Consider the following 25,296-nt stretch of genomic DNA (forward strand, 5'->3'; position numbering starts at 1 on the left):
TGCATTGTAGATGCACACAGCATCACCATATTCAACAACAAGACAAATAGAAACCATATCATGCAATAATATCACAAAAGCTTGTGTTGTCGCATCACCACGAATATTACGCGGAGCTTGCAGAATCAGAAAAGGTTCACCACAACCTATTTACCATACATAAGTCTTATTTATAACAACCACTTAACCTTTTTGGTGCTTGACACAGGACTTGTCACTCAAACAAACACGATTCTCTGTCAGGGACTGGGTAAACCAAAGATGAAACACACACAACCTATATACTTGCACACCATCACTTATTCACCGTTGCGACTAGGAACCGCACCGCATGGGACAGTCATATGTTTTGCTATTGACCACTCAACCAGAACATGCAGTAGCTATAGAACCGTAAGGTTGGCAAGGAAGGCCGCACAGAATTCCAGGAAGAGTACTTGACATCCCTGGTCTTGTAATGCTGGAGAAAAAATAAATTAAAGTTAGAACCAAATAGACAGTATATACAGTACCATGCCGGCGAATTGTAATTTCTAACACCAGCACTGTGCAACTTTAAAACATGGGAAGTTATTTCTACCAACATGCATGCGCTAGTCGACAGTAGTTGTTGGCAATAGCAGACACATGCAAGACATAATAATGGTTACTTGGTAACAATTATGAATCAAATATATTGTCTACATCAAAATCGTTATTTTATCTAGTGATGCCACATTGAAGGCGATATTGAGTAGAAAATCCCTTTTTTGTTATTGCAAAAAATACTTTAGTAGTAGAAGGTGTTGTAGACCTGAATTTCAAACTTGATCACAGCAGGTAGCCTCCTATTAACATCACCAATATTCATGATGGTAGAGTCATCAAAAAAGTTGTGGTTGGCATCTAACAAAATATCACTGACTTGAGGAAACCCAGGGCACCACCTTTATTTCATGTTGTAGGCCACATTCTTCTTCTAACGGACATTTAATTCCTTAAGTGCCTTTAGAAACTCAATCGATATCGCGTGAGGTTGAGCTTGAGACTGCTGGATAAGTGATGCATTAGCTCAACAGCTGAATGTGTGAAACAAAGCAGAGTAAAGTGGACAGTTTGCAAGACCTGGAGCATAAGAGCCCATTTTCTTTCAACGCCGTAATATGGCCGCAAGCCACTGCCTTGAGAATCATTACTTCCTGGAAGATCATTCCTGGTACTTGCTCTTGCTGATTCCGATAGAGTAAACTGATTAAAACTCATATCCTAGAGAACCATCCATTCATAAAGTTAATAGTGCTCAAATCTTAAGTGCATTAAATAGGTCACAGATGATGCAAATGTGGACTAACCATTTATTGTTGATAGTCTGCCCCCAAATATCCACTAGTAGCCCGGAACCGACTGTCCAAGAGCAAGTAATATGCAACAGTTTCCTGGAAACATATAGTATAAAGTCATTTGTGAAAACTGAAAGGAATGAACCACTGATTATTTTGAATATACCTCATTTTTCAGCCTATTGCACAACGATTCACACACATGATCTTTATCATATCCCAGATTGGCAACATCTTGAAGTGTATCTTCGTCAATCTTCTGAAATGAACATCTAGCAAATCAACATATCATTGCCATAGAAACGGCATCTGAATGCTCGATAATAAACGCTTTTTTTGATAAATAAAGAGCAGCATTGCATGGAGACTTAACTTGATACCTTTCTGAAACCAGGGGCACAACTATGGCCATTGATTTCTATTATATTTTCTTTGCAAATATTACATTTATATTATACCCATAAGGGAGAGCATTTCACGACAAAAGTATTGTTCTTAATTTTCTTATCACCCATCCAAAATGTTGATAAAGGCTGAAAAGTCTTACTGTACAGATATGATAGTCGCTTGAAATGTGCAATAGATGGGGTACCATTTTGGCTTGCTGTGCTGTGTTTGGTGGTGCCAGGTAGCTAGGAAGGTGATTCTGAAACCATGGGTGGTCTCGAATTTCACATATTATGATTCTCTTCATGGGATCAACAATAAACATTCTTGGGTTCAAATCCATTGCAAGATCAGATAAATCATTTGGAAGTATATAGAAACCTCCCTGGAACACCAAATAAGGGGGAGTAAAATCTCTTGAAAAAAATGAATTCTAAAGTCCAACTAATCTACATGAATTTGTTGATTTCCAGAAAAAAAAGGTAAACACTTGTCAGATCCAACTTAATCTACAAATGTTCTATCACACCTTTATCTTATTGAACAGTTTGGGAATGTTGTCACCATCGAATGGAACATCACTACAAATAAGAGCATAAAATATCACCCCACAACTCCAAACATCAACCTCAGGTCCAGCGTACAATTCACTTGAGATAACCTATGCAGAAACACTCATTAAAGCTATTAACCCAGACGATGCGTGAGAAGAAGCATGAGGATTGAATGAGGAACATTTACATGTATTGGGTGGAGATTTCAAGTACCATAAAGAATGCGAGGAAATTAGTGGAATGTTCAACATATTTCTCCCTCAAACCCACATACTCAAAGATCTGGATCATGCGTTCAAAAGATTTGCAGCACATTGCAGATAACCTGGCAGATTTATTTATTAACTATAAAGGTGTCACACAATGCTCCACTCCTGCAAAAGTACGCCTGAAAGAGTGAAGGTACCAACAAAATCACTCTACTCGACATTCAAAGCAACATGGGGAGAAGTATGACAAGAATACATCATGATTTGGCTTCTCGCAAGCGAGGATATCAAGACCCTGAATCAGTAAATGCATATCAACTTCATGTTGACTGAGACCTAATGGGATGTATAAACCCAATTGATGAGTAACCTCCACAAACCCAGGTCATAGTGCACACAATGACTCGGACATCGGAATACCTAACTCAATTGATTGGAAAATCGCGACCAGTCATCATGCGAACGATATTTCAATCAGCGATATGTTGATATAAAAATTTAGGAGAAACATATAACCAAAAGTCTACAATCGTCGACATACATTTCTTAATTAGATTGCAGAAAACATTCTAATGATTCAGATCCAAATACCAAGGCCATGGCAAAGTGTGAACAACACTCGGACTAAACTCAAGCAAAGTGTGAACAACACCTGCTAGATGATTCGATGAGCCTCATATTCCTGTAACTACCGTTTCTCAACAATGTAGCCCAATACCTCCATTCTTGCAATATTCCATCACAACATATATATCCCTAGGTGTCTAAACCTAAACCCAGATGATAGGAGCGTGAATGAAGTCAATGAACAAACTCAATATCTTGATTTCTCTATTTGCTAGAAAAAAGATATGAGAAAAAATAGAAGTAAAGTGTTAGATATTGAGATTGAAGAAATTGGAGATGCAAATTCTACTAACTCGCAGCAACAACAGAAGGTGAACTTTCTTCTTAACCAAAGCCGAATGTATTCTAACCTAATATACATTATCTTGACTAATTGATTAAGCGGGAATCAGGAACACACCAACAACTATGGCCAGCACTCTGAAAACAGACAACTCGAAATCGTGAACAAGCAAGTTAAATGTATCCTACACTATTGTACAAGGAGAAGGAGGCACCTTTCTCTTCCATTTCCATAGCTTTCATTTTACTATGGTTCAGAATCTTTATAACAACTTTGTGTCCTGTAAGCTTATGCTCTACAATCATCACTTTTCCAAATGTGCCCCCACCTAATGTTTTTCCCAGATTGTAGCTCTTCAATGCTTTAGAACATCCACCTCCTCTGGTGTTCCCATCCGTTTTCACTATGCCAAAACAAGAGAAACAATATATGTGATTCCGTAAATAGTTTTATTGTTCAGACACAAGTTAATCGAAACTGGCGAAATATGAGTTACGCTGAATATACTGATAATGAATAACCTGAAATACTTACAACATATCACTTCATGGAGACCGGCCTAGAGTTTGAAATTAGTGGCCTGGTCATAAATGACCACTATGGGACATGACTGGCCATGGAAAGTGTGGTTCAATCAAAGGTCAACGAAATGGGTGAAGTTTCATTCTCAAATAGGGAGAGGCAAAGCATATTCTCTCGCTAAAGTATGGTTCAGTGAGATGATCGGCAACCAAAAAGTAATATCTTGTACGGATCAAATAGGATCATAATATATTACCGTAAAAATGCTTGCATGCGCAACATGAATGCTTATAATCATTTCCTGATATGCAATGTATCATGTCTAACAAGGGTGGTTGGGATAACAACCACTAATAATGCTCCCTCATACTTTGGATGCCCAACCATGGTGCGAAGACAGATATGACACATACCAGAATCCTAGCTAGCGGGTTAACACGCAAAATATTCGTAAAAAGGTTCACTTATTAATACCATGACTGGGCATATATATATGTGTGTGTGGTAAACATGGAAGAGACATATAAGCATGTAGTCCTACAACAATGAATGAACTAACACATGAATCTGCTACTAGTACTACTCAATAGCTATTCACACAAGAATTACACGTATGGCGGTATCATCATCAGAATCAGAATCCCTCGATCGCTCCGTAGCATCTTTTGATGAAAAGGGATTCCCCCCCTTTGTATTACAAAGAAACCAACACCGATCACATAGCAATTGCTGGTGCGAGTAGCACAATAGGCCCAAAAGAAAAGAGAAAGAACAAAGAAGAAGAAACAAATGACATCAATGGAAATTTGACAAAGCACATAAGACCTACCACCGCTGCGCCCTTCGGAATCGACCCACCACATACCAAGGCTCCGATCCGCCGCGTACCAAGCAGCACTTCCAAGAAGGTATGCAACGCCAACGACGCTGTTACATGGACATGTCCTAGGGTTTCCCCAGCACGTGGGAGGGTGTGGGGGATGGGTACCTCCGACACCCTCCAGGAAGGGATGGCGGCACCCGCAGGGTCACCCATCGGAGCCAGAAGAGCTAGCACGGGATTTCTCCCACACTCCAGACCCCACTGCCCAACCAGGCCAGAACCAACCAGCCACCTCGCTTGCTAAGTGCGCACGTGTGACGTGTCGTCCGCTCGCTCACATTAAGAAAAGATATATCAACATGTTATTAGGAATGAACATAAGTCAGGTTGCATGGACAAGGAACTAGAGCCAAAAAAGTATACCGAGGTCAAGTCCCTTCCATGTGTCCCAAACACAAGTTGCGTATATCGGTGTTACATTGACATGTCAACTTTAAAAACATCGTAGTGTACACACTATAGGAGTTTGTGGTGGAAAGTGAGGAAGGATCCAAAGAGTTGCATCACAAGGACAAAAAGGAGGAAGAAAGTAATTGCTAGTTATATTGCATAGATATAGTTGCTATTTTATATTTGGAGATTTGGAAATTTTATTGATCTATTATCTAAATGATGTGGTTGGTAGTTTGAGAAGGCAATAAACTATTACTATATCTGTTCTCCTTATATTTTTCCATTTAAACAATAAAGCTGTTTGAGGAAAGTATTGTTTTATGAAAAGTGTTGTTCCCATTAACTTTAGTAACTTCAGAATGTCCACCTCCTCTGGTGTTCCCGTCCATTTTCACTATGCCCAAACAAGAGATACAATATATGTGATTCAGTAAACAGTTTTATAGTTCAGCCACAAGTTGATCGAAACTGGCGAAACACGACTTGCGCTGAGTATACTGTTAATGAGTGACATGAAATATTTACAGCATGTCACTTCTTAGAGACCGGTATTGAGTGTAAAATGAGTGGGCTGGCCATAAATGACTGGCTAGGGCAAGAGTGGTTCAATTAAAGGTCAATGAAATGGGTGAAGTTTGCTTCTCAACTAGGGAGAGGCAAAGTATATTCCGTCGCTGAAGTATGGTTCAGTGGGTAACCAACAAGTACTATCTTGTACGGATCGAGTAGGATCATGATATATTACCATAATCATACTTGCACATGCAACACGAATGACTATATTCATTTCCCCATATGCAATGTATCATGTCTGGTAAGGATGGTCGAGATAACAACCACTGATAATGCTCCTCGTAATTTGGATGCCCGGCTTTGGTACGAAGACACAAAGGAGACGTACTAGCCAGGGCTAAATTGGTCCCGCAAAGAATCCTAGCCAGGGCTAAATCAGGCTGGCAAAGCCCCTTCGGCCACGCTGCAGCAGGGCAGCACCAGCGCCGCCATCATCCACCCACCGATCGCCGCTCCCCACTGTCGGCCCAATCAACCCAGATGGGCTTGAAGGGCCCACATCTGATCCAAACAGGCATCGCTAGATCACGCCGCCACATCACCCTACCGCCAACGGCGGCGCTGCCCCCCCAGTTAGATCGCCCACCACAACGCCAAAGAGCCCCGTCGCCGCCTAGGAGCACCCCACGGTGTCGCATAGCCCCGCACCAGCGTGACTTGGGAGGGGAATGGCCAATGGCCATCCAGGCCAGGCCCGGTGCTGGATGCCAGCCACAGAGTCTAGGAGGGAGGGGAGGGGGAGGGCGCGACAAGGAGGCGTCGGGGGCACGGCCGGTTGCAGGGGAGGGGACGCGGTCACGACTGAGATTCAAGATAGTCTTGTAGGATGTTTTCTACCATATATAGAGTAAATTTGGAGAAAGTGAGATCGATCAGCCGACCTATCAATTAATAATAAACCAACTAGTTAATTGATCAGTCAGTAATGAAGACTTTCAACTGGGAGCATGATGAGGTGAATGTTGTTCCGGGCGGACCTGCGGGAAAGATCCCCATTGGAGGGAAGAAGCAAGGAGGGCTCCTAAACCCCACAACCATAAGCAGAGCAGCACACAAACTGGACTAATAATTTCCCCACTCGATCAAAAAGTAAGAGCAAGCAACGATGACGCAGAATCACTATACTCCGGCGAGAATTGCAGCAAAGATGAGCTGGGCGATGATATGTCTCCAACATATCTATAATTTTCGGTTGTTTCATGTTGTTATATTATCATTCTTGGATGTTTTACAATCATTTTATTGCAACTTTATATCATTTTTAGGAGTAACCTATTGAGATAGTGCCCAGTGTCAGTTCCTAGTTTTTCCTTGTTTTTTACGTCGCAGAAAATCATTACCAAATGGATTTCAAACACGACGAAACTTTTTGGAGAATTTTTTTGGACAGAAGGAACAACTTGGGCCAAAGAAATACCAGAGAGGTGCCCCAAGGGGGGCAAAACCCACCTGTGTGAGCCTGTGAGCCTAGGTGCACCCTGGTGGGTTGTGCCCTCCTCGGTGGCCTCCCGCAACACCTCTTTGCCCGATAAATACCCAAATATTCCAAAAACCCTAGGGAGTCGATGAAACACAATTACAGCCGCCGCAAGTTCTAGAACCACGAGATCCAATCTAGACACCATCACGGAGGGGTTCATCATCCTCATTGGTGCCTATCCAATGATGCGTGAGTAGTTCATTGTAGACCTACGGGTCTGTAGGTAGTAGCTAGATGGCTTCCTCTCTCTCCCCTTTGATTCTCAACACAATAGTTTCTTGGAGATCTATTTGATGTAACTCTTTTTCTGGTGTTTTTGTTGCGATCCGATGAACTTTGAGTTTATGATCAGATCTATTTTATCCATGAAAGTTATTTGAGTTTTGATCTCTTATATGCATGATTATTTATAGCCTCGTATTTCTTCTTCGAATCTTTGGTTTAGTTAGGCCGACTAGATTGATTTTTCTTGCCATGGGAAGAGGTGCTTTGTGATGGGTTCAGTCATGCGTTGTTCTTTTTGAGTGATAGAAGGGCCAGCAAGACATCTATTGATCATTGCCATTAAGGCTAACAAGATTGGGTCTATTCCTACATGAATAGATCTTGTCTACATCATGTCATCATTCTTATTGCGTTACTCTGTTTCTCCATGAACTTAATTTACTAGATGCATGTTGGATAGCGATCGGTTTGTGAAATAATAGTAGCAGATGCAGGAAGGAGACGGTCTACTAATCTTGGACGTGATGCCTATATATTGATCATTTCCTGGACATCATCATCATTATTTGAGGTTCTATCAGTTTGCCAACAGTAATTTGTTTACCACCGTGTGTTATTTCTTGAGAGAAGCCACTAGTGAAATCTACGGCCCCCGGGTCTATTCTTTCTCAATTTTGCTTTCCGATCTATTATTTACCTTTGAGATCTATTTTTATTTGCTTTTATTTTCAGATCTATTATTCCAAAAACCCAAAAAAATTGTGCTGCAGATTTTATTTGCATCTTTTATTTGAGATCAATTTATCCAATCTATCACAATTTTATCTCGTCAACTTTACAATGTCCTACGCCGTTACCCATAAGAGGGATTGACAACCCTTCATAAGTGTAGGGTTGCAAGTATTTGTTCTTTGTGTGCAGGTACCGTTTACATAGTGTTGCTTGGTTCTCCTACAGGATTGATACATTGGTTTCATATCTGAGGGAAATACCTACCGTAGCTGTGCTGCATCATCCTTTCCTCTTTGGGGAAATACTGATGTAGTTCAAGCGACATCAGGCAATTTCCCTAATTACCTGGAGTCCTGGCCAAATCTCGTGGAGAGGTAGGCGACGAGACCGCCGACCCAGTGGAGCGGAGGTGGCCTCAAATTGAGAGAGCTTTTGGGGTCGATCGGCTGGTCGTTCTCCCTCCGACGGAGGCTTTAGGCATTATTAGGCGATAGAGAGCTGCTTATGCGGGGGAGGCATAACCGGGAAAAGGGAATGGTGAGCGTCAACATCAGCATCCCGCTTGCCTAAGTGCGCACATGTGACGTGCCAGCCGCTTGCTCACATTAAGAAAAGATAGTTTGGCATGTTATCAGGAATGAACATGAGTCATGTTGCATGTACAAGGAACTAGAGCCAAAAATGTATACCAAGGTAAAGTCCCTTCCATGTGTCCCAAACACAAGTTGCGTATATCATTGTCGCATTGAGATGTCAACTTTAACAACGTGTGGTGTACACACTATAGAATTTTGTGGTGGAAAGTGAGGAAAGTTTCAAAGAGTGGCATCACAAGGACAAAAAGGAGGAAGAAAGTAATTGCTAGTTATATTGCATAGATATAGTTGCTATTTTATATGTGGAGATTTGGAAATTTTATTGATCTATTGTCTAAATGATGTGGTTGGTAGTTTGAGAAGGTAATAAACTATTACTCTGTTCTTGTTATATTTTATCATTTACACGACAAAGCTAGTTGAGTAAAGTATTGTTTTATGAAGTGTTTTTCCCATTAACTTCAGTAACTTCGGAATGTCCCCCTCATCTGGTGTTCCCATCCATTTGACTATGCAAAAACAAGAGAAACAATATATGTGATTCAATAAACAATTTTATAGTTCAGACACAAGTTGATCGAAACTGACAAAACAAGAGTTACGCTGAATATACTGATCATGAATAACATGAAATATTTACAGCATGTCACTTCTTAGAGACCGGCGTTGAGTGTGAAATGAAGGGGTTGGCCATAAATAACTGGCCAGGGCTTGTGTAGTTCAATTAAAGGTCAACGAAATGGGTGAGTTCCCTTCTCAACCAGGCAGAGATAAAGCATTTTCGATTGCTGAGGTATGGTTTGGTGGCTAACCAACATGTACTATCTTGTATGGATCGAGTAAGATCATAATTTATTACCATAAAAATGTTTACACGCGCAGCTGGAGCGACTATAGTCCTTTCCTCATATGCAATGTATCAGGTCTGGCAAGTATGGTTGAGATAACAACCACTAATAATGCTCCCTCGTACTTTGGATGCCCGGCCTTGGTGCGAAGACACAGATGACACATACTAGCCAGGGCTAAATCGGGCCCTCAAAGAATCCTTGCCAGCGCTAAATTGGGCCCGCAAAGCCCCGTCGGCCATGCTACAGCAGGGCAGCACCAGCGCCGCCATCATCCACCCGCCGATCACCACTCCCCCGCCTTCCGAAAGTCACGTCGATGTCCCTCCCCGCCGTCGGCCAACTTAGACCCATATGGGCCCCAAAGGGCACATATCTGTGCCGAGCTTGTGCTGCCAGATTGCGCCGCGGCATCACCACACCAGCAACGGCAGCGCCGCCCCCTAGTAGATCGCCCGCCACAACGTCGAAGATCCCCGCCGCCACATCGGAGCACCCCACGGCGCCGCACCGCCCAGCGCCAGAGCGACCGAAGAAGTGAATGTACAGCCAACGCCTGGGCCAGGGTTGGTGCCGGACGCCAGCAGCGATGGAAAGGAGGGATGGACGGGGGAGGGCTCGAGGAGGATGCATTGGGGGCATGGTCGGTTTCCCGCAGGAGGGGGGGGGGGGTACGCGGTCGCGACTGAGATTCAAGACAGGCCTGTAGGATGTTTTCTACCATATAGAGTAAATTTGGAGAAAGTGAGATTGATTGGCCGGCCTATCAATCAATAATAATCCAACTAGTTAATCGACTAGTCACTAATCAAGACATTCAACTCGAAGCATGATGAGTTAATGTTGGTCCTAGCGGATCTACGGCAAAGATCCCCATTGGAGGGAAGAAGCAAGCAGGGCACCTAAATCCCAAAAACCATGAGCAGAGAAGCACACAAACTGGACTAATAAATTCCCCGCTCAAACACAAAGAGCACGCACTCTCTACCAGGGCAAGAAAGCAACGAAGACGCAGAATCACTAAACTCCAGCAAGAATTGCAGCAAGATGAGCTGGATGGTTGCCTTAATTACCTGGAGCCATAGACAAATCCTGTGGACAAAGGGAGGCGACGAGAGCGCCGGCCAAGTGGAGTGGAGGCGGCCTAAAATTTAGAGAGCTTTTGGGGTCCATCGGCTAGTCATTCGCCCTCCTACATGGGCTTTAGGTTTTATTAGGCGATAGAGAGTTGCTTAGGCGGGGGAGGCGTAACCTGGGAAAGGGAAAGGTGAGCATCAGCATCACGATCGCACTTGCCTAGGTGCACACGTGTGACGTACCGGCCGCTCGCTCACATTAAAAAAGATATATTGGCATGTTATCTGGAATGAACATCAGTCATGTTGCATGTACAAGGAACTAGAGCCAAAAAAGTATACCGAGGTCAAGTCCTTTCCATGTGTCCCAAACACAAGTTGCATATTTTGGTGTCGCATTGACATGTCAATTTTAAGAATAGGTAGTGTGCACCCTATAGGATTTGGTGGTGGAAAGTGAGGAAGGTCTCAAAGAGTTGCATCACAAGGACAAAAAGGAGGAACAAAGTAATTGCTAGTCATATTGCGTAGATATATTTGCTATTTTACATGTGGAGATTTAGAAATTCTATTGATCTGTTGTCTTAATTATGTGGTTGGTAGTTGGAGAAGGTAATAAACTATTATTATATCTCTTCTCGTTATATTTTTTCATTTACGCGATAGAGCTAGTTGAGGAAAGTGTTGTTTTATCAAAAGTGTTTTTCCCATTAACTTCAGTAACTTCATAATTTCAACCTCCTCTGGTGTTCCCATCCATTTGCAGTGTGTCAGAACAAGAGAAACAATATATATGAGTGAGTAAACAGTTTTTTAGTTCAGACACAAGTTGATCAAAACTGGCAAAACTCGAGTTACGCTTAATATACTGATCATGAATAACATGAAATATTTATAGCATGTCACTCATTAGAGACCGGCGTTGAGTGTGAAATGAGTGGGCTGTCCATAAATGACTGGCCAGGGCAAGTGTGGTTCAATTAAAGGTCAATGAAATGGGTGAATAGGGAGAGGCAAAGCATATTCGATCGCTGAAGTATGGTTCAGTGGGCAACCAACAAGTACTATCTTGTACGGATCGAGTAGGATCATAATATATTACCATAAAAATGCTTGCACGCGCAGCACGAATGACTATAGTCCTTTCCTCATGTGCAATGTATCAGGTTTGGCAAGGATGGATAAGATAACAACCATAGATACTCCTCCCTCATACTTTGGATGGATGACACATACTTGCCAGGGATAATCTGGGCCCGCAAAGAATCCTAGCTAGGGATAAATAGGGCCCGCAAAGCCCCCTAGGCCACGCTGCAGCAGGGCAGCAACAGGGCCGCCAGCATCCGCCCGCCGATCGCCGCTCCCGATAGCCACTTTGATGTCGCTCCCTGCCGTCGGCTGACTCAGACCCATATGGGCCCCGAAGGGCACATATCTGGGCCGAGCGGGCGCCACCAGATAGCGCCGCCGCATCACCACACCACCAACGGCAGAGCTGCCCCACCCCCCCATGTAGACCGCCCGCCACAATGCTGAAGAGCCTCGCTGAGGGATTCCTGGATAAGAGGGTCCTTGGGTGTCCGACCTACTCGATATGGGCCGGATTGATGGGCCGTGAAGATAGAGCCGAAGATTATCCCCCGTGTCCGGGTAGGGCTGCTATATGCGTGAACGACAAGTTTTGGTGTCTGTATGTATTATTCCCTTCCTCTGCAAACCGACTTTGTACAACCCTAGGCCCCTCCGTGTGTATATAAACCGGAGGGTTTAGTCCGTAGAGGCTATTAGAATTCTCATAGGCTAGACAACTAGGGTTTAGCCATTATGATCTCGGGGTAGATCAAATCTTGTAACCCTACTCATTGAATACAATCAAGCAAGACGTAGGGTTTTACCTCCATTAAGAAGGCCCGAACCTGGGTAAAACATTATGCCCCCATCGTCCCTTGTTACCATTGATCTTTAGGCGTACGGTTTGGGACCCCTACCCGAGATCTGCCGGTTTTGACACCGACATTGGTGCTTTCATGGAGAGTTCCATTGTGTTGTCGATAGAAGGATCGATGGCTCGCCTTGTCATCAACGACAATATCACTTCTGGAAGGAGCCTAACTTCGGGACAGGTCCTCCAGCTCGGTAGTTTCACCGTGGGCACCCATACGGCGGCCCCCGTGATCACCAAACATCACCTCCGCAACGATCTCGAACACTCTGAGAAGATGGATCCGGTGGACGTCTCGTCCTTAAATGAGCTGCTAGATTGCATCGCCGCCCAAGGGCTTTTAACGGATTATGATCGAATCGGGCTCAAACCCGATCAGAGGGAAATTAATTCCTCGCCGATCATAAAAGATGCAAATAAAAGTAGATAGAAAACTTATATGATAAAAGATAGACCCGGGGGCCATAGGTTTCACTAGTGGCTTCTCTCAAGATAGCATAAGTATTACGGTGGGTGAACAAATTACTGTCGAGCAATTGATAGGAAAGGCATAGTTATGAGATTATCTAGGCATGATCATGTATATAGGCATCACGTCCATAACAAGTAGACCGACTCCTGCCTGCATCTACTACTATTACTCCACACATCGACTGACTCCTGCCTGCATCTAGAGTATTAAGTTCATAAGAACAGAGTGACGCATTAAGCAAGATGACATGATGTAGAGGGATAAAGTCATGCAATATGATGTAAACCCCATCTTGTTATCCTCGATGGCAACAATACAATACGTGCCTTGCAACCCTTTCTGTCACTGGGTAAGGACACCGCAAGATTGAACCCAAAGCTAAGCACTTCTCCCATGGCAAGAAAGACCAATCTAGTAGGCCAAACCAAACTGATAATTCGAAGAGACTTGCAAAGATAACTCAATCATACATAAAAGAATTCAGAGAAGATTCAAATATTATTGCGTTTACATCGAATCTCGACAAACACACCGCAAAAATAGTTTAAATCGAATAGATCTCGACAAGAGAGGGGGAGAACATTGTTTTGAGATCCAAAAAGAGAGAAGAAGCCATCTAGCTAATAACTATGGACCCGTAGGTCTGTGGTAAACTACTCACAACTCATCGGAGAGGCCTTGGAGATGATGTAGAGGCCCTCTGCGGTCGATTCCCCCTTCGGCGGAGCACCGGCAAAGGCTCCAAGATGGTATCTCGCGGATACAGAAGGTTGCGGTGGTGGAAATAGTTTTTCGTGGTTCTCCTGGATGTTTTCGGCGTACGTGGATATATATAGGGGAAGGAGGTAGGTCAGCAGAGCCACAATGGGCCCACGAGGGTAGGGGGCGCGCGGGGCACCCTCGTGGCCGCCTCGGTTACTTCTTGTCGTCCACTCAAAGTCTACTGGTTTGCGTTTGTTCCAAAAAGATTGCTCCCGAAGGTTTCATTCCGTTTGGACTCCGTTTGATATTCCTTTCCTTCAAAACACTTAAATCGACACAAAAACAGCAATTCGGGTTGGGCCTCCGGTTAGTAGGTTATTCCCAAAATGATATAAAATTATAGAGTAAAGCCCATAAACATCCAAAACGGGTAATATAATAGGATGGAAAAATAAAAAATTATAGATACGTTGGAGACGTACAAGCATCCCCAAGCTTAATTCCTGCTCGTCCTCGAGTAGGTAAAAGATAAAATCAGAATTTTTGATGTGGAATGCTACCTAGCATAATTCTCAATGTAATTTTCTTTATTGTGGCATGATTGTTCAGATCCAAATGATTCAAGATAAAAGCTTATAAAACATAAAAATAGTAATACTTCAAGCATACTAACAAGTATCGTGTCTTATCAAAAAGCATAGCCAAAGAAAGCTCATCCCTACAAAATCATATAGTTAGGCTATGCTTCATTTTCATCACACAAAATACTCCCATCATGCACAACCCCGGTTTCAGCCAAGCAATTGGTTCATAGTTTTTAACGCGCTTCAACTTTTTCAACTCTTACGCAATACATGAGCGCAAGCCTTGGACATAGCACTATATGTGTAATATGGTGGTGGTTGTGAAGATAAAAAGGGAGAAGATAGTCTCACATCAACTAGGCGTATCAACGGGCTATGGAGATGCCCATTAATAGATATCAATATGAGTGAGTAGGGATTGCCATGCAACGGATGCACTAGAGCTATAAATATATGAAAGCACAACAAAAGAAACTAAGTGGGTGTGCATCCAACTTGCTTGCTCACGAAGACCTAGGGCATTTTGAGGAAGCCCATCATTGGAATATACAAGCCAAGTTCTATAATGAAAAATTCCCACTTAGTATATGAAAGTGACAACATAGGAGACTCTCTATCGTGAACATCATGGTGCTACTTTGAAGCACGAGTGTGGAAAAAAGATAATAGAAAATGTCCCTTCTCTCTTTACTCTCATTTTTTTCTTTTTCCCCTTTTTTATTTGGTGGGCTTCTTTGGCCTCTTTTTTTGTATGGGCTTCTTTGGCCTCTTTTTTTATAAAGTCCGAAGTCTCATCCCGACTTGTGGGCGAATCATAGTCTTCATCATCCTTTCCTCACTTGGGACAATGCTCTAATAATAGAGATCATCACACTTTTATTGATTTACAACTCAAAAAATTACAACTCAATACTTAGAACAAAATATGACTCTACGTGAATGCCTCCATCGGTGTACCGGGATATGCAATGAACCAAGAGTGACATGTATGAAAAATTATGGAGGTGGCCTTGCCACAAATACGATGTCAACTACATGATCGTGCAAAGAGCAATATGACAATGATGGGGCGTGTCATAATAGAGGGAACGGTGGAAAGTTGCATCGCAATATATCTCGGAATAGCTATGGAAATGCCGTAGTAGGTAGGTATGGTGGCTATTTTGAGGAAGGTAAATAATGGGTGCATGATACCGGCGAAAGTTGTGCAGTATAATAAAGGCTAGCAAGGTGGAAGGGTGAGTGTGCGTATAATCCATGGACTCACATTAGTCATAAAGAACTCATATACTTATTGCAGAAGTCTACTTGCCCTCAAAGCAAAGTACTACTACGCATTCTCCTAGGAGAAGGGTTGGTAGGAGTTAACCATCGCGCGATCATGACCTCCACTCATAAGGAAGACAATTAAAAGAGCACCCCATGCAACAAATTTGTCACATAAATTTTACCATACGTGCATGCTACGGGACTTGCCAACTTCAACACAAGTATTTCTAAATTTCATAATTACCCAACTAGCATGACTCTAACATTACAACCTTTATATCTCAAAACAATTATCAATCATCAAATTGATCATAGTGTTTAATGTACTTTCTGTGATAGTTTTTATTATACCCAACTTGGATGCCGATCATTCTAGGACCAATTTTATAACCATAGAAAATACCATGCTGTTCTAAAAGACTCTCAAAATAATATAAATGAAGCATGAGAGATCAACAATTTCTACAAAATCAAGCCACCGCCATGCTGAAAAAAGTATAAGTGAAGCACATAGAGCAAAACTATCTAACTCAAAAGATATAAGTGAAGCACATAGAGTATTCTAATAAATTCCAACTCATGTGTGTCTCGCTCAAAAGGTGTGTCCAGCAAGTACGATTGTGGTAAACCAAAAAGCAAAGACTCATATCATACAAGACACCCCAAGCAAAACACATATCATGTGGTGAATAAAAATATAGCTCCAAGTAAAGTTACCGATAGACGAAGACGAAAGAGGGGTTGCCTTCCGGGGCATCCCCAAGCTTAGGCTTTTGGTTTACCTTGAATATCTTGGGGTGACATGGGCATCCCCAAGCTTAGGCTCTTGCCACTCCTTACTCCATAGTCCATCAAATCTTTTACTCAAAACTTGAAAACTTCACAACACAAAACTCAACAAGAAATCTCATGAGCTCCGTTAGTGCAAGAAAGAAAAACACCACATAAGGTACTGTAATTAACTCAGTCTTTACTTATATTGGTATTAAACCTACTGTATTCCAACTTCTCTATGGTTCATACCCCCCGATACTAGCCATACATGCATCAAAATAAGCAAACAACACACGAAAAACAGAATCTGTCAAAAATAGAACAGTCCGTAGCAATCTGTAAATTTCTAATACTTCTTCAACTCCAAAAAATCTAACAAAACATTTTGGACGTGAGTAATTTGTCTATTAATCATCTGCAAAAAGAATCAGCTAAATATCACTCTCCAGTAAACAATGGCAGCAAATGTCGTGAGCTCTAAAGTTTTTGTTTTCTACAGCAAGATCATAAAGACTTCACCCAAGTCTTCCCAGTGGTTCTACTTGGCACAAACACTAATTAAAACATAAAACCACATCTAAACCGAGGCTAGATGATTTATTTATTACTAAACATAAGCAAAAATCAAGAAACAAAAATAAAATTGGGTTGCCTCCCAACAAGCGCTATCGTTTAACGCCCCTAGCTAGGCATAAAAGCGAGAATAGATCTGCATATTGCCATCTTTGGTATTCAATTCATAAGTGGCTCATATAATAGATTCGTAAGGTAATTTAACTTTCTTCTTAGGAAAGTGTCCCACGCCTTTCCTTAACGGAAATTGGAATCTAATATTCCCTTCCTTCATATCAATAATTGCACCAATCGTTCTAAGGAAACGTCTACCAAGAATAATAGGACATGAAAGATTGCAATCTATATCAAGAACAATGAAATCTACAGGCACATAATTCCTATTTGCAACAATAAGAACATAATTAATCCTTCCCATAGGTTTCTTAATAGTGTAATCCGCAAGGTGCAAGTTTAAAGAGCAATCATCAAATTCACGTAAACCTAGCACATCACATAAAGTTTTTGGAATCGTGGAAACACTAGCACCAAAATCACACAAAGCATAACATTCATGATCTTTAATTTAAATTTTAATAGTAGGTTCCCACTCATCATAAAGTTTTCTAAGGATAGAAACTTCCAATTCAAGTTTTTCTTCATAAGATTGCATCAAAGCATCAACAATATGTTTGGTAAAAGCTTTATTTTGACTATAAGCATGAAGAGAATTCAACACAGATTGCAACAAGGAAACACAATCTATTAAAGAACAATTATCATAATTAAATTCCTTGAAATCCATAATAGTGGGTTCAATGCTATGTAAAGTTTTGACCTATCCAATCCCACTTTTACCAAATTTAGCATCAAGATCTAAAAACTCTGAATCATTGGGACGCCTTTTAACTAAAGTTGACTCATCTCCAGTCTCATCATTATCAAGATTCATATTGAAAAACAAAGACTTAATAGGAGACACATCAATAACTTTTAGATTTTCATCATTATTTTCATGGAAACTAGAAGAACACGCTTTTATAAAACAATCTTTCTTAGCACGCATCCTAGCGGTTCTTTCTTTGCACTCATCAATGGAAATTCTCATGGCTTTGAGAGACTCATTGATATCATACTTATGCAGAATAGATCTAAGTTTCAAAGAATTAGCATCAAGAGAAATTCAATCCACATCCGAGCCAATTCATCAACTTTAAGCAATTTTTCTTCAAGCAAAGCATTAAAATTCTTTTGAGAGATCATAAATTCTTTAACACTATTCTCAAAATCAGAGGGCATCTTGTTAAAGTTTCCATAAGAATTGTTGTAGGAATTACGATAATTATTAGAGGAATTACTAGGAAACGGCCTAGGATTAAAGTTTCCTCTATACGCGTTGTTACCAAAATTATTCCTACCAACAAAATTCACATCGATAGATTCATTATTATTCTCAATCAAAGTAGACAAAGGCATATCATTGGGATCAATAGGATCACTCTTAGTAGCAAACAATTTCATAAGTTCATCCATCTTTCCACTCAAAACATTAATTTCTTCTATGGCATGAACCTTTTTACGAGTAGATCTTTCGGTGTGCCATTGAGAATAATTAACCATAATATTATCTAGGAGTTTAGTAGCTTCTCCGCAAGTGATTTCCATAAAAGTGCCTCCCGCGGACAAATCTAAAAGATTTCTAGAAGAAAAATTCAATCTGGCATAAAAAAATTGTAAGGTCATCCATAAATTCAAACCATGAGTAGGGCAATTGCGAATCATTAATTTCATTCTTTCCCAAGATTGGGCAACATGCTCATGATCAAGTTGTTTAAAATTCATAATATCGTTTCTAAGAGAGATGATCTTAGCGGGAGGAAAATATTTAGAGATAAAAGCATCTTTGCACTTGTTCCAAAAATCAATACTATTTTTAGGCAAAGATGAAAACCAAGTTTTAGCACGATCTCTAAGTGAAAACGAAACTAACTTCAATTAACAATATCATTATCCGGATCTTTCTTCTTTTGCATATCACACAAATCAACAAAGTTGTTTAGATGACTAGCGGCATCTTCACAAGGATGGCCGGAGAATTGATCTTTCATAACAAGATTCAACAAGGCAGCATTGATTTCACAAGATTCAACATCATTAAGAGGAGCAATCGGAGTGCTAAGGAAATAATTATTATTGGTATTGGAAAAGTCACACAATTTGTTATTATCTTGAGCCAACGTGACAAGCAATCCAACACACAAGCACACAAAAGGCAATCAAAAAGAGAGGCGAATGGGAAAGAGAGGGCGAATAAAACAGCAAGGGTCAAGTGGGGGAGAGGAAAACGAGAGACAAATGGCAAATAATGTAATGCGAGGGAGATGAGTTTGTGATGGGTACTTGGTATGTCTTGACTTGAGCGAAGACCTCCCCGACAACGGCGCCAGAAATCCTTCTTGCTACCTCTTGAGCACTGCGTTGGTTTTCCCTTGAAGAGGAAAGGGTGATGCAGCAAAGTAGCGTAAGTATTTCCCTCAGTTTTTGAGAACTAAGTTATCAATCCAGTAGGAGGCTCCTCAAAAGTCCCACGCACCTACACAAACAAACAAGAACCTCGCAACCAACACGATAAAGGGGTTGTCAATCCCTTCACGATAACTTGCGAAAGTGAGATCTGATAGAGATAATAAGATAAGATAAATATTTTTGGTATTTTTATGATATAGATTGGAAAGTAAAAGATGCAAATAAAAGTAGATACAAAACTTATATGATAAAAGATAGACCCGGGGGTCATAGGTTTCACTAGTGGCTTCTCTCAAGATAGCATAAGTATCACGGTGGGTGAACAAATTACTGTCAAGCAATTGATAGAAAAGCGCATAGTTATGAGATTATCTAGGCATGATCATCTCTATAGGCATCATGTCCGTGACAAGTAGACCGACTCCTCCCTGCATCTACTACTATTACTCCACACATCGACCGACTCCTGCCTGCATCTAGAGTGTTAAGTTCATGAAGAACAAAGTAACGCATTAAGAAAGATGACATGGTGTAGAGGGATAAACTCATGCAATATGATATAAACCCTATATTTTTATCCTCGATGGCAAAAATACAATACGTGCCTTGCTTCCCCTGCTGTCACTGGGAAAGGACACCGCAAGATTGAACCCAAAGCTAAGCACTTCTCCTATTGCAAGAAAGATCAATCTAGTAGGCCAAACCAAACTGATACTTCGAAGAGACTTGCAAAGATAAACAATAACACATAAAAGAATTCAAAGAACATTCATATATTACTCGTAGATAAACTTGATCATAAACCCACAATTCATCGGATCTCGACAAACACACCGCAAAAAGAGTTACATCGAATAGATCTCCAAGAAGATCAAGGAGAACTTTGTATTGAGATTCAAAGAGAGAGAAGAAGCCATCTAGCTAATAACAATGGACCCGAAGGTCTGTGGTAAACTACTCACAACTCATCGGAGAGGCCTTCGAGATGATGTAGAGGCCCTCCGTGGTGGATTCCCCCTCCGGCGGAGCACCAGCGAAGGCTCCAAGATGGGATCTCGCGGATACAGAAGGTTGCGGTGGTGGAAATAGTTGTTCGTGGTGCTCCTGGATGTTTTTGGGGTACGTGGATATATATAGGCGAAGGAGTTAGGTCAGGAGATCCACGAGGGGCCCACAAGGGTGGGAGCGTGCCGGGCACCCTCGTGGCCACCTCGGTTACTTCTTGATGTCCACTCCAAGTCTCCTGGATTGCGTTTGTTCCAAAAAGATCGCTCCCGAAGGTTTCATTCCATTTGGACTCCGTTTGATATTCCTTTCCTTCGAAGCACTAAAATAGACAAAAAAACAGCAATTCGGGCTGGGCCTCCGGTTAGTAGGTTAGTCCCAAAAATGATGTAAAAGTGTAGAGTAAAGCCCATAAACATCCAAAACGGGTAATATAATAGCATGGAACAATCAAAAACTATAGATACGTTGGAGATGTATCAAGCGAAAATACCAGTTCAGACCTGATCACGCCCGCAGCAGTCGAACACAATACAGATATCATCGGGGGTTCGGATACCGAGATAGCAGCCTCTGCTCACGAAATCATGGCCGTTATTGCTCCATCGACCCAACCCTTCCTGGCCTACCTTAATAGGTAGGAGCATCCTGATAATCAAAGTGAGGCCCGTCGCATAGTTCGACGTTCTAAAGCCTATAAAGTGCATGAAAGTGAACTATACAAGAAAAGCACTACTGGAGTCCTCCAAAGGTGCATCTCTGGAGAGGAGGGACATCAATCTTGGTTGAAATACATGCTGGTCTAGGCGGCCATCACACCGCAGCTCAGGCCCTCGTAAGCAAGGCCTTCTAGACAGGTTTCTTCTGGCCAACGGCCCGGGCAGACCACAAGCCCTTGTGCAACACTGCGTGGGATGTCAACTTTTCGCCAATCAAAGTCATATGTCTCCCACTGCCTTAAGAACAATCCCCATCGTTTGGCCTTCCACGGTCTGGGGGCTAGACATGGTCGGACCCCTTAAAGGGGGAAGCCACAAGAAGAAATATTTACTGGTTATGGTGGATAAATTCACTAAGTGGATAGAAGCCAAACCAGTAAAAACGGCTGAAACAGGGCCAGTGATCGACTTAATATCCGGCACGGTACACTGTTATGGCGTCCCGTAGAGCATAATTATGGATAATGGCTCCAATTTTACAGCCGATGAGGTGAAAAAATGGTGTGCTAACTTAGGCGGATGACGCTCGACTATGCATCCATCTACCACCCTCAAACAAATGGTCAGGTTGAACGGGCCAATGGCCTGATAATGAGCGGCATTAAACCCAGACTAGTGCGCTCCCTACGATAGTCAGGTAAGAACTGGGTAGAGGAACTCGATTCCGTACTCTGGGGGCTGCGGACTATGCCTAATCGAAGGACCAGATACACAACTTTTTTCATGGGGTACAGCGCAGAAGCTGTCTTGCCCTGCGACATTATTCATGACTCACCTCGAGTGCACATGTATGAAGAGAGAGAAGCCGAGCTCGATCGGCAGGACGACCTAGACGACCTTGAAGAGGAATGTGATATTGTACGAGCCCGTTCAGCAATTTATCAACAACAGGCCAGGCGATACCAAAGTAGATAAGTGCGGGCCAAGACTTATAACGTCGGCGAACTCGTTTTGAACCTCCTAGAGAAGAAGAAGGATAAGATCAACGCATGATGGTAGGGCCCCTTCATCATAGATGAAATTCTCACAGGAGGAGCCTACCGCCTTCGTAATGCATCGGATAATCGCGTTGAGCCGAGTCCATGGAATGCGGCTTGGCTCCGACGATTCTACGGATAGTTTGGCCGCATCCTTTTTACTTTTTGTAGTTTCCTTTTTTCTCCTCCTCTTTTTTATTTTTTTCCTTTTTTACACATCCCAGGGTATGTTTGGATCTTCTGAACTGTTAGGGGTACACATCTTCAAATGTATACACCCCAATATGATTGGGGGCTTCTTTGACGAAGCTTATTACTAAAATCATGTGGCTTACATTGTCTATGTCGTTTGTTATATACACTTTTTGCCATTATATGCACCTCTATGACTTAAGTTTTTGCCAAGCTGGGTGGCCTCGCTCCTGTGTTTATACCCTATGTTCCTGATTGTTCCACTAGGGTGTAAAGGGAGCACCTCTGCGACTGCTACAACTGGGTAATCCAGACCTATACCTCAGACGGTGAAGCAGAAAGCTGGTGTACTTCAGAGAATAATTGGTCTGCAAGCAACGACAGATTGTATACGTCTTTCTAACTCTTTAAAACAAATACGGGATAGGCTCCTCGTAATTTCGATCAAAGCCTAGGAATGCGTAATTAAGCATGCAAACACAAGGAAAGGATCCCCTAACGGAACTATTTTCCTTAGAAGATATTTCTTACATTAAAAAAGTAATATAACATAACTCCCCGAACAAATTCTGCCTGTTTGACCAATATGACTGGATTGCCTGGTTTCCAGACATATTTAACATTTCTTACATTCCAATTTAGTATCCAAAAACACTCCACCTTCCTGGTTTGGAGGTTGAAGCCGAAAGTCTGCGATGACAAATTTTGACATGTTCGGCTGGAGATAAGTTCGATGATAAAAGTACAACAATACAATGAATCGAACGCCTACTCTTTATCTATGCTATCTATAAGACTGTCTAAATTACAGTCTTCTTGCGAATATTTCGCAGCTACCATCACTTGATCATATACCAAGTTCACAGGAATCTCTTTTTTGTTGGGTCCCTAAGGTCCAACTCGGGCCATATGATTTGAATCGAGTCCGGTGTAAAGCGTCTTATACTCGAGACGAAAAGATCCCCAGGAGTATGCGGACATGACTGAAATGCTCGAGAAGTAAGTTAAATCGATCATTATGACACCATATCGGCAACTTTGTTCATTTTCTGATATTGAGTAATTGTTTTCTTTGTCTGGCAGGGTTTGGACAAAATTCACCTCAAAAACTCCGGGACTGCCGAAGAAGCTGGAATTTAGACACCCGAAAGTAAGTACTACTAGCATGTTCCGTGCATCTTCTAGTGATTCAAGCGCTAGTTTCATCAATACCATGTATAGCATGCTTGCTTATCAGTTTGATTGACCTCTATTTTTTGTAAAGTGGTTGTGGCTGGAAGCTAGGAATAATTACTATGGATACTATGTTTGCGAGTCCATCCGCCACATGACCTGTGAGCGGGGCTACTCTGACAACCAATATGAAGTGTGTAAATAATAATATTCACAATTTTATTTTATTACCATCATTTGTGTTGAGTTTCATTTATTCATATATATATGTATTGACCCCCTTCTTCAAATTAGATGTTTCAGATGCGGGATGAACTCCTGCCGCCTTTCAACTTATAATTCTCTTATTGCACAACCGATAACTGAGCCTTTAAGCTCCTTATCTCTTTGGCTTGCTTATCCTTTTCCTCCCCGAGTTTGTTCTTCCGATCAGTGGTCACTGTGGCTTCTTTCATCTCCGCAAGCTCTATGGTGACGGCATTCAGCTTCGTCTGGTTTGTTTTCAGCTCCTGGGATAGAGCATTGTTCTTCTCCACGAGAACCTGTAGGTCATAACAATCCTTAAATTGGTTGGCCTAACTACTTCAAGTCTCGGGGACTACTGGCATATATCTATTAAATTTGTACAACCTATTACCTGCATATCCTTTGAAAACAGTTGAGTAACTCCAAAAAGTCCATCACGGGTGGTTCGGATATATGCATCCACAGAGCTAAGGGCAGTAAATGCCTGCTCAGAAAAAATTGGAGCGTGCATGGCCTCTCTTAGTCGGCGATGGTTCATCACACTCTCCACCTCAGAATTCATGACGGGTACGTCATCCGAATCCTCATGAGGTGGTGGATCTGGCACTGTATCAGCTCTCGTCCTGGTTGACGAGCCCGGGCCGGATTAGCTGATACTCGACTGGTAGGGCATTTTCCCACGGTTTGCCAATCGAGGCCAATCCCGCCCGCACATAGACTAGATCTGCGAGAGGGATATATCCCTACATCTGAAGTCGACTCAACTGAAGGTGAGACACTGAGCAGCTTCGCTAATCACCCTCTTGAGGGCCATGAGGGCGCGAAGAAGAGCTAGGAGCGCTGGCCATGTTTGAAGTTTTCCGTGGCTGGTTCTGATGATCCTAAGCGATGTGATGTCATTTGGGGATCTGACCTCTTTATATAGATACCACCCCTGTGTGGTCAGGGGCTTGTTTGCAAACAATTATTACGGACCATTCGCATTCGCCTGGTGCATGGAAATCGAGGCGAGGACAGGGAGGAATCGTAATGGTAGCGTGTGAAGATCATGGCCGGACTATCGTCCGTCCGAAGTATGATGAAGAACCTACCTTGCAAAGCCGAAGACATAAGCCTGATACTACATCGTCATTGAAGGAAAGCTCAGGGGCTACTATGAGAGTCCTGGATAAGGGGGTCCTTGGGTGTCCGGCCTACTCGATATGGGCCGGATTGATGGGTCGTGAAGATAGAGCTGAAGATTATCCCCCGTGTCCAGGTAGTACTCCTGTATGCGTGAACGGCAAGTTTTGGTGCCCGTATGTACTATTCCCTTTCTCTACAAACCGGCTTTGTACAACCCTGGGTCCCTCCAGTGTGTATATAATTCGGAGGGTCTAGTCCGTAGAGGCTATAAGAATTCTCATAGGCTGGACAACTAGGGTTTAGCCATTACGATCTCGAGGTACATCAACTC

General features: G+C 42.2%; 1 pseudogene; it reads right to left on the minus strand.

Moving 5' to 3' along the window:
- Positions 1–987: 987 nt before the first annotated feature.
- LOC123067938 (serine/threonine protein kinase OSK3-like) lies at positions 988–24,351 on the minus strand (annotated as a pseudogene).
- Positions 24,352–25,296: the final 945 nt, after the last annotated feature.

The sequence above is a fragment of the Triticum aestivum genome, chromosome 3B, assembly GCF_018294505.1.
Source record: "Triticum aestivum cultivar Chinese Spring chromosome 3B, IWGSC CS RefSeq v2.1, whole genome shotgun sequence".
NCBI lineage: Eukaryota > Viridiplantae > Streptophyta > Magnoliopsida > Poales > Poaceae > Triticum > Triticum aestivum.